General features: G+C 34.9%; 1 protein-coding gene across 5 annotated transcripts in view; it reads right to left on the bottom strand.

Moving 5' to 3' along the window:
- The window catches only part of LOC145249474 (protein FAM13A-like), a 388,341-nt gene that overhangs the window by 188,461 nt on the left and 178,297 nt on the right, over positions 1 to 21,583 (bottom strand). For 2 of the 5 annotated variants that reach the window (XM_080111054.1, XM_080111057.1), the window contains exon 5: positions 15,532 to 15,564. The exons of the other annotated variants lie outside the window; for them this stretch is intronic. The gene's annotated coding sequence lies outside the window, so the exon portion shown is untranslated. The remainder of the gene's footprint in view (positions 1 to 15,531; positions 15,565 to 21,583) is intronic. 5 annotated transcript variants of the gene reach the window in all.

Genomic DNA, 21,583 nt, shown 5'->3' with positions numbered 1-21,583 from the left:
AAGAATGAAAAATTGCCAAGATTTTACACAAAGTAAAAATGCGAATATAACATTCACCTCGAGGGAAAAGAATTCAGGGAGAGGTTATGAAATGATATACAACGGTTCAAGTTCAAGCATCTGTTTCTTAGATGATAGAGATGGACATATTGTTGTCTAAGGATGAGTTCCGATAGGTTTTTATTGAATGCTGTATCAGCCTGTGAGGTTTCACAAGGTTCTTCTGATACTCCTAATTCAAACGAGATGGAGTCTCCAGCGAAATAACAGTCATTAGTATCAAGTGCTACATTTGGTAGTTTTGGGGGAAATTGACGCAGCGACACCGTTTCTTCCCTTCCAGTTGTAAGTCTAACAGTGTATTGAGGGTTGCAATCTAGCAATTCAACTTCACCAACAAAGGGGTCATACTTAGATGAATGTACGTTACATTTCATCAAGACTGAACCTGGATTCAAAAGCTAACTGGGAAGAGAAGTACCAGATGTTGATTTCTGATTATACTGGAATATTCACTTGTGTAGTGTTAGTGGCAGTACACAATAACGAACAAATGGAATGCAAGGCATCGTGCAAAACTGATTCCCAATAAAAAATCAGTGCCAGCGATATCATTTTCCATAACATGGCATGTAGTCATTCTACCTGTCTATTTCCCTGCGGGTTATAGGCAGTTGTGCGGCTTCTTGCTATTTCCTTTCTATGCAAAATGTCTTAGTTCTGTTGAAAGGAATGATGGACCTCTGTCAGGGTGAATAACGGCAGGCATGTCAAATAGCGAAAATAGTTGACAGAAACAATTTATGACTGTTTGTTAGGACATATCTTGATAAGGAAAGGCAAAGGGGAAGCATGAATATTCGTCGATAATTGGAACCTTTAAAGTCAATACTTAAGCGTTCAAATGGTTGCGTTGCTTTGACAAGCTTATAACTAGTGGGATGAAAAAAAAACCATGGTTTTAATTTTGCACAGACGGAAAAGTTCCCAATAGTTTGTTGAACATCCTTGATGGAGTGGGCGGGGAGGGTAAGGAAATGTACAGAATGAGACATTTGTGTGATGTCTGGATGACACAAAATGTGTAGGTCTCGAAGACTGGTTGAAATAGTCAAGGAGCAAACCGCTCAATAATGTGTGTCTGCGGCTGCATGATCTTTCCCTGGGCGGTATATTACATCATGTAAGGGCTGATAGTTTGATTCTCCAGTGTTCTACCTTCTTATTATTTTTATTTTGCTTGAGTGTTTCACATCATACATGAAAGCTACAGAGCATTGGTCTGTAAGGAGTTTAAAGGCGGAACCCATAAGGTAGTAAATAATTTATGCACTGCTTTGATTATGGCATGTGCTTCTTTTTCAATCAAAGAGTAATGTTGCTTGCTGACTGAAAGATCGGGAAAAGAAAGCAACTGGGCAGCCATTCTGATTGAGAGTAGCAGCCAGGGCAATGTCCGAAGTGTCGGTTATGTTGGGATCAATTGTCATTTTGAGGTTGGTGAAATCCATTAAGCAGGATTCAGGTAGAAGGAAGACTTGGTTCTGTGCTAGCTGTTGAATTTTATCTGAGAAATGAAGAATCTATTGAGCATAAGATGAAAATATTTCGACACCCCACTGTTGTGATGTAGCATCTTGTGGTGGAGGTAGATATCTCAAAGCACGGAAGCATCCAGGATCTGGTTTTACAACTCCAAATGGCATTTCATACCCTCAGAGCGTGACTCTTTCAATTCGCATAATGCTTTTGTTCTCATTGAAATGTATGCCTGACTTCCTAGCAACATCACAGAAATGATTAAGGCTTTCATCATGTCCATCATATTACGGCCGTATATAGTGATGTTAACATAATCAAAAGTGTCGGCAACCCTCTCGCATTTTATTAGATTGTCTATCGATCGTTGGAAACATGATGCACCATTTGTTACGCCAAATGGAATACGGCAGAATTGATATAAATTTCCACAGGCTTCAAAAGCTGTGAATTTCTTCTCTTCTTGCATTGGTATTTGATGATACACATTCTGCAAGTCAAGAGTAGTAAAAACGGAATAGCGAGCAATTTTTTGGACTAGTTCATCAATTCTTGGTAAAGGATAAGCATCAAGGTACGTGAACCAGTTGATGGTCAATGACAAAACACTTCTTGTGTCGATCATTAGTGGTAACTAGAACCTGTGCTCTTCAGGGAGAACGAGAGGGTTTGATAACACCGTCTTTTAGAAGTTCATGAATTTTGGATTGTATAAACTGCTGATGGATCTTGAGTGTCTTCTGAATTTTGTAGCAATAGGCTTAAAACAAGGCGATAAATGTTTGAATAGTGGTGGAGAAACAAGACGAGACGCCATTACGGTGGATACAGAGAAGAGATCTTTGTGACCCTCAAAGGATATTTCTACCTTCGAGTGTAATTTGAGAGTCATGACCAAGTAAGACGTCTGAGCAAAGAGAACAAAGGACTGAAAGCTTGAAACGCAAACAGGTAAACCCTTTATATGTTAATGTCGCATAGTAGTGACTAATGTACTGCTTGATAAGGCTGCAGACGCCATTGATATCTTCCTGCGAGAAGTTTACGTCAGCCAGTTGTACTTATGGATGATATCCGATGATATATAGCTTTCTGAGCTACCAGTATCCATCAGAGACTCCAGGATTATTCCATTCACTGAAAGTTTAATTATGAGTTTCAATAGACAATTTGGTGACGCAGTGGTTACAATGGATGGGATTGATGATTCACAAGCAGATTAATTGAAAATGTCTCCTCTTGCAGCAGCTTCTACAAACCGCATCATGGGCGGGGCATTTAATTTGTAGAGTTTGTCGATTACAGCAAAAGAAACATTTTTCCCCCATTGCAGCCGAAACATTTTTGGAAGTACAAGAAGCCTCATGAGTCACTGATGATTTGGTGGTGGCACCACATGGTGTGAGGTTGATATAATATTCGGGCTGTTTCTAGAAAATGAGCGAAGTCGGAAACGTCTTTAAAATTTAGTGTCTCTTCTAAAAGTTGTCGAATTGTATGAGAGTGAATGCCTATTATGAGAGCATCACGGACTCCTTGGTCACAATGTTCTTTGGCCATTACTGCCACAAAGTGATAATCCACAGTAAGTGAATCTAGCTTCTGCAAAAAAGAAATCAGCTAGTGTGTTTTAACAAGAGTCACAAAGTTCATGCTAATCCAGATCTGTAAAACAGAATAGTTGCCAGGGTTGAATGGAAGATGGATGACAAAGGGAAGCAGGTCAAACAGAAGATAAAACAAAATCAGTCAATGATGAAAGGTATTATGTTTACAAGTAGAGAGAAACACGGGTAGTTAAATATTCTCTCACAGAAAGCCATATAAACGAGACAGTCAATAACGTAGAATAATCTGAAGCAAATGTTACTTCAAGTTATGACAACAGGATCATTGCCAACACCCTTAAAATGCATCGCTGGATTGCCAGGAATAACAAGGATGTGCCCAAGGTGATGAAAACAGTTTCCAGCCACGGTTATGGTCTTTGGTGTGGTTTTTAAGTTAGGGCCACACCATGCCGCTTCACATCTTTGTCCAGGGTGTGGCAACAGGACTCAGTGCCAGCCCACAAGTCCAAAGAGACCCAGGCTTGGCTTCAGAAGGCGTGCTACGACTTTATACCCTTATCCCACTGCCCTCCTCCTCCCCTGTCCTGAACCTGCTGGACTACTTTGATCATATGTCAAGAACATCACCAAAGCCAGCCTGATTGCTGCCATCCGCAGAGTATTCATCAACGTTTATGGAAAAGGCATGCTCCCAGTTCTGGACCCGTATCAAGGTGGTGATTGAGGCTGAAGATGGCTACATTGAATAGATGTCAGCTCTACTATATAATCAAGTTATCTGCATTGATTTTTTTTTCAATAAAAGTTTTTAAATAAAGCAGTAGTGTTGCTTTCTTTAGGGCGACTTATTCTATCCTTTAATGTATAGTGTCCATTGAATAAAAACATATGCTCTTACACAAGTAATTCAGCCGTAATTATTTTTCCCATAACACTAAATCACACACACACACACACACACACACACACACACACACACACACACGTGATAGAATGATTCCAATAAAGCCCTCTTGATTTCGATACAATTACCGATTCTGTTCTAAATTCCCATTTTTTTTTTTTTTTAATGGAAATCACTTCAGTCAAAGCATGAAGCCACTTGACGTCATGAACTAACAAGAACAAAAGATGATTATCAAAAAGACAGAAGATTCTTAATGACCTTAGTCTTGAGGAGACCAAGGTTAAAAGTAGGAGAAAAACAGTCAGCAGGAAGAGAGTTCCACAATCCTGCAGTTCTTAAAAAGAAGGTAATGGAATAAGAAGCTGTAATACAATGAGGTATAAAAAATAAAAACTGATGGAGACCACTAGAGCCACGAATCAAACGAGCAGAAACAAAACAAGCAAAAGACTGAGATTAGAAACATCATGTCTGTGAGAGAAAAGCTGCAGAAAAGAAGATAGTGTGGGGCCAAATTAATTGCAGATACATTTCTGCACTTTATCAAATTCTGATACAATTACGAGTTATGATGCTATCAAAATATTTAAATAAATAGAGTTGTTTTTTCTTTTGTTTGTTTTTATTTCAGATTACCACAAAAACTCATATGCACATATATTTTCACAAGTATGAAAATACGGGGGGAGGGGGCTATAGATTTTAGTTTTATTAATAGTTTAAAAATCAAACATTATTACTACCAGCAATGGAAAATAAAATATATATCTATAAAAGTGAACGTGTCTGTCTGTGTGTACATTTTCCTTCGCAATAACTTAATTTTCAGTCTACAGACTCAAATTTTGATATACACGGTACTGAGATTTGGGAAAATCTATGTGATCGGTTTTCAGCCAGAAATTTGGCTATTAAGGGGTCAAAGTTCAACGATGTGACCTTTGAGAATTCTACCAAACTCCTCCGACAATTGGGAGTCTAAACACTTGAAATTTTAGATATAGGTTCCTTAGACATGGATCTAACTTAATACAATTTGAGCCCAAAACAATAAATGTTAAGGGGACATAATAGGAGTCAAAGTTTTTAAAAGATCTGACCTCTGCGGTCTCTACCAAATTACTCAAACAATTTCTGGTCTAAATATTTGAAATTTTACATAAAGGGTATTCAGAGATAGGGCAAGCTTTTTCATCGGTTTGGGTCGAAAGTTTTTAGTTACCAATATATAAATGTGTGTATGTATGTATGTTTGCAGGTCTGCCTAAAACTTTCGACAGAGGCGACAGATTTTACCAAGATCAGTATTGTTTTAAAGTTCGACCTTTCATACGACAAATATCGAAAAATTGGCTAAAAACATTAATATCTTCACCAACTAGGCACTTTTCTACGGTTGGGGGGGTGGGGTCACTTTTTTCGCCAATATTTTTTTAAAGTTATTCTCTCCTTTAGATTGCCTTAATTTTAAAAAATGTTGCTTCTGGTTTAGCGGTGGTCGTAACAGCATAGACGCCAGGTTTTTACCCCGTTCTTTTCCTCCTTTGCGGTATGGGTTCAAGCCTTCCTTCCTACTACCACTATTTTTTTTGTTCAGACACATTCAAACACCCGGGCAACGCCGGGCTGAAATGCTAGTGTATATATATATATATATATATATATATATATATATAAACAAAAGAATCGTTTTTAGCATCAGAGAATAGGCAGAACTTTTTCTTATTCTGATAGCCCCAAAAGTTCTGATTTTTCCGATCCTGATTAGCCATTCCAACACTAGTATATATATATATATATAAGTATTGGCCTATTATCCATAATGCTTTGATCAGACAACCCATTTTTCGTTTTTTCTCATCATTCAAAAATGTGAACATACTGCTCTGGCATGAATGTCTGGCTACAAACGCCAGATGAAAAGGCAGTCCAATTTTCTTTTTCTTCTACAGAACGATGCCAACATTTGCTGACATTTTACTGGTAACCTAGAATCTTTACAATTGTTTTTTGTTTTCTTGAGAGGAAGCCAAAAGATCGAAGAATTGCCAGCTGAGAATTTTGCCACAAGGCAGAGAGAAAAATCTTCCTACTAATGGCTGCCATGACAAACATTTTTGTATCAAAATTCTTGAACATTTAGGTTGGTTGTTTTATGGCATATCAACCCTTTTTAGGTTATTTAATGCCAAATTTTGAAGAAAAATATTTTAATAGGATATATTTGTTTTTTCAAAGTCAGTTTTTATTTAATCCATAGTTGGGACCCTAACAGGTACTACCACTCCGGGTCAGAGTGGACCTAGGAGCAATGGCAATTAAGGGGTGGCTCCACACTCCCCAAAGCCCGCAAACTGGGGCCTCACCATTGGATATAGTTTAAGGTCATATCCAGGACCTCTAAAACATTTAAGCAAAATAAAAACATGCAAAATCTGACAAAAAGAATTAGAATAATGAATCAAATAATGAGGTGCTTTCAAGAAGTTTCCAGAATTTTTTTATACAGGCATCTAAAATTGTCAGACTTTTGACAATTCAGTGTTATTGTTATACATCTTATGAAACGACTGACCAATTTTTATGATTTCAGGTTCAAATGGACAGCTACAGCAGGAACTGGAATACACCCTACTAAAGCCAGATTGTCACAGCTGGCAAATTTCAGAAATGTACTCTGGACGTGAGGACACTTTAAAAGAATGATATGCAAAAAATTTGTTTTACACTTGGAAAAAATGCCATAAAAATGTATGGAATATATATATTAATTTATTTTTTTATCCTTTGATATTTTTCATTCTTTCCTTTGTTTTTAGTTTTTCTGGTTCCTTATTTATTTGTTTGTTTATAAGCAAGATATATGTCCTTATGGGTGGGTTAGTAGTTATTTTAAATGGATATATGGTCCTATTTTTTTCCTATACAGTGATGTTTGGGGTAATTATTGTGGCAAAGGTATTTATACACACACACACAAATTTTCGATGGTTATTTTTTTAAATTTTTATTTGGGTAGTTAATTCTTTCTCTAATAATATATGTATATATTTGAAACCAACCACAACCAACCCCAAATGATAACTTAACACTAACAAGAGAACTAAATGAACTGAACACTCCAGAAAGCCGAATAAATGTTATTTATGCACGCATTTACATGTCGATAGTCTAAAGATCCAACCCCTAGAACTAAACATTAATCTATCAAATACGAATTCAAAATAACTCAAAATATGACCATTAAAAGTTAAACACTTGCCAAAAAAAGTGAGTGTTGTATCAAAGAACATTTGTTTTCTTGTATATAAATGGTTGATTGGTTGGTTTTGTTTAATGGCATATCAACCATTTCGGGGTTAATGCCAAATTCAGTTATTTTGGGAAAGTTTTTTACACTTTACCTTAAAAAAAATTTATTCATGGTGTTTGGTTTGGTTGTTTTGTTTCATGACATAAATCCTTTTCTAGTTATTTAATGTTGAATCCAGAAATTTGAGAAAAAGATTTTATGCTTCAAGTTCTTTATATCATAAGAAATTTATTTATAGTGTTTGGCTTGATTGTTTTGGAGAAAACTTCTTTTTTTTTTTTACTTTGCAGAACATGATTGAGTTTTTCAAAGGGAAAAGAAAGAAACAATAACATCAATGTTTGGTGCATTTTTAATCAGGAAGCCAATATCTTCAGACCACCTGATTTAGTAGTACCAGTTGCTCTAACACTTGGGCCAGAGTGGATCTGGGAGCAATACTAACTAAGGAGCAACTTCACAATACCCAAATGGGGCCTTACCACCGGATGTCTTAAGGTCATACTCCGTACTTGTATATAAAAGGAGAAATAAAGCTAAACAATCATCTTTGGTTCGACTTGAAACTTCTAGCAAGTTTAAAAAAAAAAATAAATAAATAAATAAAAAAAATATATGTCTACATCCAGTTCATCTTTACTGTGAGGCCAACTGGGAATTTACAAACTTAATAATTTAAAGAGGAGAATAGCAGAAGGAAAGGAATGCTGCCGATCTGTGGGGAGAGGGGAGTAACTCGGGAGGGGGGGGGTCGCACAGCTGTTAAGCCGATCAAAGTCAAAGACAACAAAATGCACATTCCACCAGACATGAACAAATAAACAACTATACCATGCTTAGTACACACATGGAAAAAATATATAAATAAAATAAATAAAAAATAGTTTATTTTGTTGGGTTTAATGGCATGTAAACTCTTTGGGTTATTTTATGCCGAGTGTCTATGGGTTCAAGGAGCCTTTGCCCCCTTGCTTTAGCTGTTGTATAAAGGGTTCTTTAAAAAAAAAAATTTAAGATATGAAAGTATGATGTGAGGATTCTTTTTATTGAATAAATCCTTAATATTGTTTTCTTCGTAGAAATTATTCCTTGTTACAAAATCAGTACATTCAGTTAGTATGTTCTTTATTGTGAGTGGTGTTTCACAAGGTACAGATGGGTTGGCTTTCTTTTGTTTTTTTAGGAGATATGAGTGGGTTAAATGTGTATGGTCTATTTTTATTATTGTTAGTTTTCTACTTCTTTTCTGTTTAGTTTTGTATTTTGTTCTTGTTCATTAGTTTTTCTGCCATTATTTCGTGAAGTTTGTTGTTAGGGTGTTTATTCCAGTAAGTTTGCCATTTCTCTGTTGTGTATGCGTTGATATGTCTTAAGATCTGTGTATGGAATTTTAAAATTTGCATTAATTGGAAGATTTAAGGTGGTTTTTGCTGTTGAATCTGCTAATTCATTATCTTTAGCATCCAGCAGAAAATGATTTCTTGATTCAGTTAATTTTTGGAGTAATTTTGCGATTAGGGAATTGTCCATCTTATTTTTGATAGCTTTTAAAGTGGATTGGGAGTCTGAACGGATTATAAATTTGGATTCTTTGTTATTGGAGGCTAGATTGAGAGCGAGGATTAGAGCATGTATTTTGGCACTGAAAATTGATGTTTCTTTTGGGAGGCTTGCTTGTTTTTTTTATTTATTTGTTGAGTATTGCTGCACTGGCTCTTGCGTTATTTGGTTTAGACCCATCTGTATAGTTGTGCGTTGTTTGGCTACTTTTCTTTAATTTTATTGAGATTATCATGGTAAGTTATTGGATGAGTAGGTTTCTTTTCATGTTTACTTAAACTTAGATTGATATTAGGGGCTACAATTTTCCAGGGAGGGGTTTTGAGTAGGACAGTTTCATGGATTTTGGTTATGGGTAGATTTGCTCTTTGGAGATCAGTTTTATTCAGAGTTCAAAAGTTTGGATTTTCTTTTTGGTCAAAAAGGTGTTCACAATTTGGGTTTAAAGTGCTATTGTGTGCTGGATTTGTGGGGTTGGCTGTTAATTTTGTGTAGTACTTTAGACCAAGGTTTTGGTTTCCAAGCAGTGAAGGGGTTTCATGCACTTCTGGATATAAGCTTTCTACAGGAGAGGTTTGAAATGCTCCTAGTGCTAATCTTAGTCTGGAGTGGCATATTGTGTGGAGGGTTTTTAGATATGACTTTCTAGTGGATTGATATATAAAGCTGCCATAGTCTATTTTGATCTGATTAATGCTCTATATAGTGCGAGTATATGGGCGATGACTCATAGGAATTGTGTTTTATTGCATTCGGTTTAAATGTAATTGATGTGTGGGATGAAGTTTCATTTTTTTGTCAAAAATGATTCCTAGGTGCTTGTGTACCTGCAAACAAAATGAAGGGCTTACCGGTGTTGCTCCATGTGAAAGATGAGACAAAATGGCTGACACATTTATGCACTTGGAGTGCATGATGGGAAAGCAGTGCATGATGGGAAAGAGTTTGATTTTTGAAGTAAGACATAAAAGGAGGTGAAAAGGTCATTATGACAGATTGGAGAAAGGAGAGAGAGGGTGCCTTTGCATTGGGTGAGCACTTTTAACCAGTCTATTTTTTTGTAGAACACGGTTTACGAATGGAATTTTTTCACCTTAAATCTGTACGGTTGGGTCAAAGTGGAGTTTGCGTTCGTTACAAAAAAAAAATGGATACATTTTGTTTTAGGTTTGGAAAATTTGAAACCATTTCTTGTTGCCCATTTATTCATTTTATTTATGATGTGTTATTTTCTTTCAATGGTGTGAATGTATTTTGATCTGTAGCTGATTGAGCAGTCATCTACATATAAGGAGCTATGTATATCAGGAGAGAGTTCTTTTATAATGTTGTTAATTTTGATGTTGAAGAGAATTGCTGACATATGCTGGCTTGAGGAACTCCTTGATTCTGTAGGTCTGATAAAGTAGAGTCTATGCCAACTTGAAAAGATCTGTCTGTCAGGATGTTTCATGAATTCAGGTAGTCTGCCTCTTAGTCCAACATTGTGGACATCTTTTATGATGCTGTGTTTACAAGTAGTTTCATTTGCTTTCTCAAGATCAAAAAAAAAAAAAAGTTACATGTTCCTTGATTATTGATGAAAGCTTCTGATGTAATTTTCAAGGTTAGTGATGTGGTCTATACATCCTCGATTTTTTTGGTATCCACAGTTTTGAAATTATTTTGTTGTCTAAATACCATATGAGATGGTAATTGATTATTCTTTCAAATGTTTTGCATAGGCAGCTTGTGAGGGGTATAGTTGTTTGTTTCCATGAACTTGGGAAATCTTGTTTCCTATATCTTATAAATTTTGAGAAGTAGTTTTTTATGATTTGGGTGAAATTTGTATAAGGAAGCTGTACTGCACTTCATCTGATCCTACAGCCGAGTTATGGGATTTTTCTATGGCAGTTTCTAGTTCATTGAGTGAGAAGATTTGATTGTAAGGCTCTTGGTTATTGGAGTTTATTTTGTACTTTTCTTTTGAAATTGTTTATTGTAGCGTTTTGATGATGAATTTTCGGCAAAAGTTTTAGCTAGTATGTTAGCAACATCTTTTTTTGGTTATTTTGTGTTTTTTTTTTTTTGGGGGGGGGGGGGGGTTGTGAGGAAATGTTTGATTGGGTTGGGACTATATTTTCTGGATATTTTCCTAGTCATTTTCCAGATAGTTTTGGATTTAGTGTGTGGTGTTGATTTTGTTGACAAATTGTTGCCAGCAGATTCTTTTGGATTCTTTGTTTTTTGAGTTTTAGCTCTTTGGTGTTGTATTCTATTAAGTTCTTGGCTGTTTTTTTAAATTTTCTTAAAACTGCCTTTCTGTCTGATGACCATTTTTACATTCTGGATTTAACAATGTTTTTTGTTTTTCAGAAGGAGAATTTTTGGTATTATATGAATTCTTCCATTGTTTGGATTTGGTGTTCTGTAAATTGTAGTGAACAATGTTCTATGAATTTGGTCCAGTTGGCTTTGTGTTCCATTCGGGTATGTGGCTTTGGATGGAATTATTGTAATTGATTATAATAGGGTAGTGATTACTTCCAGTGTTCTTCGTAGGTGCTCCATGTATAATCCAAGAAGCTTGATTTGCAAATGGTAACATCAATAGCACTAGTTGATCCGTTTGTTGGATTTAAGTACGTGGGATTTTTTTGATTGAAGGGGCATAAGTCATTTTTGTTAATTAGTTGTTCAGTTTTATTTCCTTTTGAGTTTGTGACTTTACATCTCCATAGCATACTGTGGCAGTTAAAGTCTCCTAGGAGGACGAACGGTGAAGGTACTCATTTTATTCAGTTTTCTAGTTCATTTTCATTAATTGGTTCATGATGGTGGACATATATTGAGCAGATTGTGATGGTTTTGTGTAATGTGACTCGAGTTGTAATTTCTTGAATATTTATTTTGATAGAGCAATTACTTGGAGGTATGTCATTCCTTACAAGAATTGAGGTGCCTCCATTAGCATGAAGGCCTGTGTTATGTAAATAGTTGTATTGTTCATAGTTTGGTGTTTTGAAAGTGTTATTGTTTTGTAGGTAAAGTTTCTTGTAAGCAGACAACTGGATTGAAGAGTGAAATAAGTATAAGAAGTTTGTTATAATTAGATCTTATTTCATGACAAATCCATTGGATGATTTGTTGTTTTATTTTTATTCATGAGGTTATTTAATTTTCCTCTATTTTCATCCCTTTGAGTTTGTGTCTTTAGTGAAGTGTTTTTCTGATTTTTGTTAGCACATTTAATCTCATTTATGCATTCTTCTCTAGTGTGGTCTGCCTCTCTGTTGCCGCATTTTCCACATATTTTTTTCCTTTACAGACTTCTTTATGATGTCCATATTTTTGGCAGTTAAAACACCTTAACATAGCTGGAATGTATTGGTCTATTTTTATGTTTAAGTAGCCGATCTTGATTTCTTTGGGTATTGTTGGTGTGTTGAAGGTTAATATATATGTATTTGCAGTTATTTTGTGTCTTTTTATGTTGATATGGGTGTGGCTGACCACTCTTTGTTTTTTTTTTTTCAATTTGATTCTTAATTCTTCCCCTGTTGCTAATGATAGCTCGTAGCCTTGAATCACTCTTTTTGAAATGTTTAGTCTTTCACGGGGAAAAAACTTTGCACTTACACTCGAGGAAATTCTTCATTTTAAGTAGAGATTGAGCATCTTTATAATTAGTTACATTGACTAGTAGGTTTTCATCTTATTTTTTAAAATTGTTTTTGATTTGCTTTTTGTTGATAATATCTTTTCTATTAGAAAAGGTGATAAGTCTCCAATCTTTTTCTTTTCGATTAACTCAATCACTAGGAATCTTGGGAAGTTTCCTTCATTTATACAGGGTGACCAAAAAAAACAAAACAAAAGCTAAATGGAGGCCATCTAGAACATATGCTGTAGAATGGAGAAAAAAAGGCCAAAGACCCTTGTGTTCTGATGTGATGCTTTGAATATAATAAACCAGTTATGACCGAAGTTTCATTTCATTCGGATAAAACACTAAGAAATGGGGCCTAATTAGAGTTTGGGCTCGTTTTTTTTTTGTTTTTTTTTTTGGATCACCCTGTAGATGGTATGGTTTTCCTAGTTTTGGATTTTTGTCCCTCATCTGAGCTAGAGAGGTCAGAGTCAGAGGAATGGTTTCTTTTAAGGGTTTTGAGGAGGAAGTATTTTTTTTTTTTTCAGCCATGTATTTTGGGGTTTATTTCTCATAAAATACGCTCCCTACCCACCTTGAAGTCCAAAGATGGGACATAGTAAGGGGGAAACCCATTCGCCTTGGCCATGTTAGGACTATGTGAAGGATATACTCTTTTAGCAAGCAGTTCTCAAGCACTTCATTTCCTGTTCATTGTGTCCTCAAAAATACATATGTTCAGATGGAGTGTTGAGTTCTGGTCTTTCCAATTCTAGCACTTAATTGATTTGCCTATTTTTGGTAGTGAGGAAAAATGTTGGAGTAACTTGGAGTTTTGTTTTGTTATGGCAGTTGGCATTTTGGGTGTTGGCATGACTGGCTGATTGGTCAGATCAGGTCTGACTGTTCGTCTAGCCAAAGTAAGAGTCAAAATGATGTGTTGCGGTGCCTAGACTTCTATGTATCCAGGTCTAGGTTAGCTCAATCATCAGAATCATATCCTAAAGTGTTACGAGTAGCGACCCACTATTAACTGGTTGCCCCACTGAGGGATTTTTACCCTCTGCAGGGCGAAAAGAGAGAGAGAGAAAAAAAAAAAAAAAAGGGTTTTATACTTTAAGTTGTTTACATCTTCCTATATTTATTCATGTGTTCCGATTTACTGATTTTGTAGGATAAGATAGAGATAGTAGTGGATTTTGCCGTCTTTATTCCTGGCCCCGCAGAACATGATTTAGTTCTGCGTTGGGAAAGGGTTTATAATATTCTTGGTTCGTGTGTTTTAAGTCAGGAAGCCAGTAGGGAAGTGGGGATGGAAAAAGAAAAAAATGGGAGGGGAGGGGTATTTTTGTTTTGGGTTTGGCAGAACAGGATTTAGTTGTGCAAAAAAGTTTAAAAAAAAAAAAAAAAAAAAACGAAAAAGGTGTTCATGTAGGTTCATTTGAGTAAGGAAGCCATCTTCAGACAGCATGATCTGGTTGCACCAGAATAAATAAAAAAAAAATGTCTAAAATTTGCTATCATTTTCTCTAGTATGAATAACATGAAGGGGGATTTTTTTTTGTTGTTGTTCTTTGATACAACGGGGGCACATTTAATTTCAGTTTAGATGCACAACTGAACAATGATATATGACTTGTCTTTAAACTGCTAATCAAACCAGAAATTATTTTGTACGCATCAGATTAAAGGTTTTAAATTACTTTCAAATGCCTACAACGTAAAAAAACAAAACATTGAGGGTAAAATGTGTGACGTGAGTTTACTTTCGGCAGTCTCGTCACATTTGCTTTCCCTCACTTTCTCGTCCTTTAGTTTCATATTCCATTTCCAAGAGCAATGTTTCTGACAAGAGGGAAAGAATTGCTGTTTTTCAAGTTAGTAGCATGTGAGGATTTTAAATGCTCTCATAATGTTCATCATTCAACTCAATTTATCAATCTTATTAAACCTTATCCTCGAGTGTTTTTGAGCCTTGATAAGTATTAAGTTGCTAGTAAAAACAACTCATCTATTATTCATAGATTAAAAGTGTCCGACTTGTTTAGATTCCAAGTGTTTGAAATTCAAGTGATTTTAGAACCTTTAAACTATTGCAAAGCAATTAACTTGAATCAAAAAGTGAAAGGCAAAAGTCAAGTATTACGGTTCATGTGTGCTTCTAGAGCAAAGAAAAACAGTGTTGTATATATAAAAAAATACTTTTGTTTTTAACATCAATAACTGAAGCATGCAGAATAGCAAGCAGTAATTTATTTAATTTGGTTTCAATGAAATAAAAAACCTTTGGACGAGAGAGATATGGGGAAGGGAAAGAGATAAGGGAGAAAAAGAGGAATATATATACACACACACACACACACACGTTTTCTTTGTTTTACATAAGTATTTACATGACACTACACATTCATGAGTATGCTTTGGTTAGCCAGTTACAAGTAACTAGAGACCTCTTCATTGCTTATACAGAAGTGAAGTCCGTACTATGATGTATATAATATTTTATTCCATTTAGGTAAACAAAATTGCCATTAGTCACTAAAATAAATTTACTGTTTCAGTCTAAAAAAGACATCAGACAACAATAAGTCTCCGGTCTTACACAAAGTCAGTATTTAATAAAAATGAAATATATATTATAAATATATAAGAGAGAGGTGGAAGGGGAGAGAGAGAATGAAACAAAAAAGATTGTCTAATAATATCTACATATTAAAAAGGTTTTTAAAATAATCCCAAAATATCTAAGATCATCGTTAAACAAAACTAGCTTGGTCATCACAACTACACAGAAACCTTTCATACAACTAATAAGATAGTTTACTATATCAGTGCAGTTCTCATGAACTGCTGCTACTGGCACAACTGCATTAAAGACAAAATTACAAAACAGAAAAGCAGGCAAAAAAAGCAGCAGACAATTGGGGGGGGGGGGTCAACCATGAACGACACACCCAGCTACCTTTTACAGCACTCACCGTTTAAAAAAAAAAAAAAAAAAAAAACTTACCAAAAATCATCTAAAAAGCAGAGAAGTGGGAGGCTGCAGGAAATGTAAAAAAAATTTAAAAATGGAAGTTAATAAAAATCAAAGGAAATAACAGGAAAGATGTGTCAAATTGTTGCAGAGATTTTTTTTCCGGGTATTTATTGTAGAATAAAAACAATAACAATATCAAAATGTTAGCAAATTGTGTTGACATATGAAGAAACATTATCTGAACAGTTTCATTAAAAATTATAAAATCAGTTATGCAATGTTCAAATCCTACCAGATCTAGTAACATCCGTTTTTACATCCTGGCATGCATTGAACGGCTTTAAGAAATCGACTTACAAAATACAGGGTGGAACAATAAAGTTGTCGCCCTAAAGAAAACAACACTACTGCTTTATTTTAAAACTTTTATTAAAAAATCAATTCAGATAATTTGGTTATGTAGTAGAGCTGACATCTATTCAATGTAGCCACCTTCAGCCTCAATCACCACTTCGATACGGGTCCGGAACTGGGAGCATGCCTTTTCTACAAGGTCTGGCGAGAGCTCAGCGAATACTCAGCAGATGGTAATAATCAGGCTGGCTTTGATGTTGTGGGGGGCCATGTTGGTGATGTTCTCAACGTATGACCAAACAAAGTCCAGCGGGTTCAGGTCAGGGGAGGAGGCTGGCCAATGAGAGAAGAATACAAATTCATAGCAATCCTTCTGAAGCCAAGCCGGAGTCTCTTTGGACTTGTAGGCTAATGCCGAATCCTGCTGCCACATCAAGGGTCTGCCAGTGACCACTTGATTGTCTCGGAGTCATCACACTCTTCAGCAGACACAGGTATACTTTGGTGTTGACTTTCAAACCAACTTTAAAGATGTGAAGTGACATAATGCGGCCCTCACTTGAAACCACACCAAAGACCATAACCGTGACCAGAAACTTTGTTTTCATCACCCTGGGTACGTCCTTGTTATTCGGGGTAATCCAGCGATGCATTTTGAGGGTACTAAGACAATGGTCAGGTTGTCATAACTTAGATCGGTACAGAGCACGAGTTGTACAGCAGTAAACCTCTGATCTCGTTCGTTGAATATTGTGTCACTTTCAGGCATGATATCGCTCTTGGGATTTGTACACAACTGGCCAATTAGTAGATGGTCTGCAACAAAAACAGAAAACCGGTTTTCATCAAACAGAAATAGAAACAGGTCTTTTCTAGGGCGACATTTTTATCATTCCATTCTGTAATTTATCTTTGGCTAGGTCTTTATCTCTTTTCCTCTGAAGTTTCTTATTACTTCCTTCCACGTTTTCCTTAGTCCTCCTCTGTAGGCTAACCCTTAATTGTTCATCTACTAACTCAGGAACTTTCGCTATATTGCTCAAATTTAATCTTTCTTTGAACTCATCAGATGTGAACCAGTCTTTAACACTTGTGTTACACATTCATCGTATCAGTTTCATATCAGTTACCTCCATGCAATGCATGTCCTCAATCTCAAGATTCTAGGTATCTATCTCTACTATTATATGAAGGGAACTTTGTGTGCAAGTTTGTTCACTATCGACTTGAAAACGGCTAGGCCAATTTTTATGAAATTTCACACACAGGTAATTTATGTATTTTGCAGTGTTCTTAGATAGGTTTAAAATTGGAATGTCTTCGATAATTATCAATAATCAAAAAAATTCAATGAAAGAAGGAACAGGTGATTTTGATCAAATTTAACTATCAAATGTAACAGCATAACATCACAAGTGCATTTGAGAAGTTTTATTACCACACAAGCCAAAAGGTCCAACATAAAATCAACAGCAGGTTCTTTGATAAGGGAGAATTCAAAATGAATGTTTATGTTTAGAGCACAATTGAAGCACAATACATAATTTTTACATTTTAATCCTCATCCTCAGCAAAAAAAAAAAAAAAAAGAGTGGCGCATACACATACACACTTCAAACTCAACCAGCGCTTCTATCAAGGAACACAAATCATAATGTGAATTCCGCATGACCAACGCACCGTTCCGACATTTGAAAAGACTACTGTAAAAACAACAAACGGACTTCTGACTATGCTCCAACAACAACATGGCGCAAAAAAAAAAAAAAAAAAAAAAAATACTGATGATGAAGTGTATCTTCGAAATCTATATAATCAAATGACGTTGTAACCCAACATCTGGTTTACGACTTCCGGTTGCGCATGCGTACATAAACAAATAATCAACGTGACAATAAAATGTATTGTTTCAGCATTCCAATTGTTTTTTTATTGTGTTTAAATTATCCAAATAAACAATTGTTAATACTTTCTGCATTTTTTTTACATTGTTCATTTCTGTATTACGATTAAGTTATTTCAACGCAATTTTCTTACGAATAAATCTACTTTATCCATTGACAACCATAAGAGCATTTTACAGCAGCAATTTACACACCGCCTTCATTTTTTTTTTAAATCTATTCTCCATTTTTTAATACACCTTTCTTAAAAACATTCATACATTTTCTTCTACACTACCAACATAAATAAATAACACCGAAAATATGTTTTTTTTAAATTGCGTTACAAAAAATAATCAATGCGACAATAAAACGTATTGTTTTACTGTGTACGTTTTCAGCATCCTAATTGTTTTTTTTTATGTTTAAATTAAGACATCAAAAGTGGAATTTAACTTTAAGTATTATGGTATCTGTAGTGCACATTTACCTATAAGTATGGCAAAGCATTTATAATTCAATGGCTAAGTATTTTTTTTTTTTTAAATAAACAATTATAAACAGAACGACTCTTAAAAATCTATCTATATTCTTTTTTGATTTTAATATACTTTCAGAGAAATGTTTCCGTTATGTCAAAAAAAAAAACTATTTTCTTTACGTCACAAGTGTCACATTCATACATTAATTCCATAGCTAATATAACATACTGATCCAACGGGTCATGGGTAGTCTAGTATATTTATAATTTTCAAACAAAAATGTTTATTTTGTAATAATGCGTTTTGGCTTCAAACGTATCTAATACTATTTTATTTTATATAAAAGTATATTTAGGCAGCAAACCTTTTACATAATTTCATTAAAAAAAAAAAAAAAAAAAAAAGCAACATTTAATCTTTTTTTGTTCCCCTATTTTTATATGCATAACAAAATGTCAGGCAAATTTTTTGGGGGAAAAAAATGGACGGTTTTGGTATTTAAGGTGCTGTGAATGTGCCAGACTCCACGGTGGGAAACACTAGGCAACATTTCCTGACTATTCTCCATACGTTCCAATCTAAAAGATCAATATTAGTCAGGTGCTGTATGCAATCATTCACTTCTAATGCATGCAAGTCGGGTCTTCTGTGGTCTATCACACTTCTTGGTGCCAGGTGTGTTATGGAGTTGATACAAGAGGTGGTACACAGTAGATAACCAACATGCTACTGCTTGCACTTGCAAAGAAAGCATTTATAAAGATTTTATGATAAAATTAGATTCGTTATCAAAAATATTACATTCAAATGCAAATGTAACGTCTTGGCCATATTTGGAAGCCAATTCCACCAAAGAAACATGAGGACGATTCTTGTGATTATGATTGATATTACAAATATTGATTATTCTATTTTGTACTATCATTCCTTGAAATAGCCAAAAGCGAACAAATGAAAATAAAGCCATTAATCCATCAATTGGGAATGTTCTTTGGTTCATTGGAAAAGAAAAATCAGTTGTGAAAACAAAAAATAAAAAAATTAAAGCTCTGTATTAGTCTTATTCAATAAAACTTCTACACACACACACACACAATACCTACTGGAGAGAACTTAAATGCCTACTAGACACTATCCTCAAGTGTCTAAGGTTTCTCTGTACAAGGGGTTTGTCAGGACTTGGCATGAAGACACTTTTCCCTACAAGTAAACAATGATTAAATATTCAAAATCACATAGTATTTGCTGCCCAAATAAAATCTTAATATGGCTTGCCAACACTGGCTTTTATGAAAAATGATGGCATCTTCTCCAAGTGATGTTACCTCAAGTAACAGTACGAAGCTGGATACTCCACCAGACTAGATGAATTCTTGTGCTGGAATCTGGTAATACCAAGCAACCACAAGATATACTATAACACATTTATATGGTCAATTCAGGAGAAGAAAATTAATGTTCTCAACTGATTTACTAACTCAGTGTTTGTAAGGTAAAGGAGGACTTTAATGTTTGTTTGTTTTATGACATATCAACCCTTTTCAGGTTATTTAATGCCAAATCCAATGATTTTGAAGAACAAGTTTTTAATAGAGTATATTTGTTTTAAGGCAGTTTCTATTCAACCCATAGTTGGGACCCTAAAAGGTACTATCACTCCTGGTCAGAGTGGACCTGGGAGCAATGGCAATTAAAGGGTGGCTCCACACTCCCCAAAGCCCACAAGCTGGGGCCTCACAATCGGATATAGTTTAAGGTCACATCCAGGACTGAGGACTTTAATGGAACATCCGAATATCTATGCATCTCATATAGAGACTGAGTGTTAGCACCAGGAAGGGGACCTCATGATTTCTGAGAACTTTGAAGTAAAATGAAACCTGAAAATATTAAGTATATGGATATGAAACTAATGTGACATTAACTGAAATAATTAAAATAAATGGTCTACTTAAAGCCAGAAAGAACAAATCTACAAAGCTAGTCGATATGCATTCTCATTTATTTCAGATATTGAGCATTTTGGCATAAGTGTTTAACAAGAGATCGAGCATCTGTTTCTTTTCTTTATTCGTTTGGTCAAATAAATATAAATATGGTCAAATAAAGCCAGACTATCACTTATTGCTTGTATAAATCCATCAAAACTCAATATAAAGAGGTTCAATATTTAATATTAATATCTCATTACCTCCTCTAAAATTGTTACCATTTTTATGTACAACCCAACGTTCACATTGCTGGATCAAAATATCGGTAATGGACTAACTTAAGACTAACTTATTTTGAGATCTAGGTCAAGGCCATAGAAAAGGTAAAAATTACACTTTTGGTGATAACTTCAGCATTGTTCATTGCAGGAATTCACTACTTGGCCCACATTGTAGTTGCATTATATATGACCTATGACCTTGACCTCTGATTATGAAAAGTTTAGTCCTAGTCGAAATTTTATTAGAAAATCTGATTTTTCAAAATTTGATATATGGATCCATGTATCATGATTGTATTAATTAGGCTAGTCTTCTTCGTTCTTTCCTAAGTGGGTAGCTATTTGAGAATACAAGGTGCTACAAGAAAGCACTAAACTCAGGTGTATGAATAGGTACTAATCTTGCTGGGAAATATAACTGGCAACAGACTAGCATCCTGTCACAGAATTATCCAGTCCTGCAAAGCTGTACAGAATTCATCATGAACCTCCACACTTGAAAAGGTGTTTCATTACTCTTGCAACTATTTTTCTAGTCCAATCACATATTGCACAGATTTTTTTCAAGTAACCACGAAAACTTAAAGAAACATTTAATTTTATTGTCTGTACACATGCTGCAGCATCCATGATGCAGTGAAGTCATTTTAGTTCATAATTTTTATTTGTTTTTGTACTGTTTAAAACTTAATACAACTCTTCTTAGATTTATTCAATTTATAATACGAGTAATACTCCTTGACGATTTTTATTTGTAAGTTATTTAAAAATCACTTATAGATTAGTAGTCTGCTAAACTGGATGCTATAATTTTTAAAAATAAATTGTGCATTGAAAGAATGGACGAGAGTTCTTGGGTCAGTGGTAAGAATGGATTTGACAGTAAAAGGAATAATAACTTGTTCCGAGATAGGTTAGTTTGAAAATCAATTTTTAGAAGCCACCTAACACATATCAGCATGTAAAGAAAATAAAAATGAAGATGAAGTAGTTAAGTATGTTATTGTATTAGCAACAAAGACAACGGTGACGAAAGCAAAGGTGATGAAAATATATGCTATATTAATAACAAATGAAAATTATCTGTTCAATAGCAAAGTTTGATTTGTCGACCTAAATGCTACTTGGGTCTGACATTGAAAATCCAACCA

Source organism: Euprymna scolopes, chromosome 28 (genome assembly GCF_053919585.1).
Source record: "Euprymna scolopes isolate OS-2025 chromosome 28, ASM5391958v1, whole genome shotgun sequence".
In the NCBI taxonomy this organism is placed as follows: Eukaryota; Metazoa; Mollusca; class Cephalopoda; order Sepiida; family Sepiolidae; genus Euprymna; species Euprymna scolopes.
The sequence above is the reverse complement of the archived record's forward strand: the minus strand, read 5'-3'. Positions and strand labels throughout refer to the sequence as shown.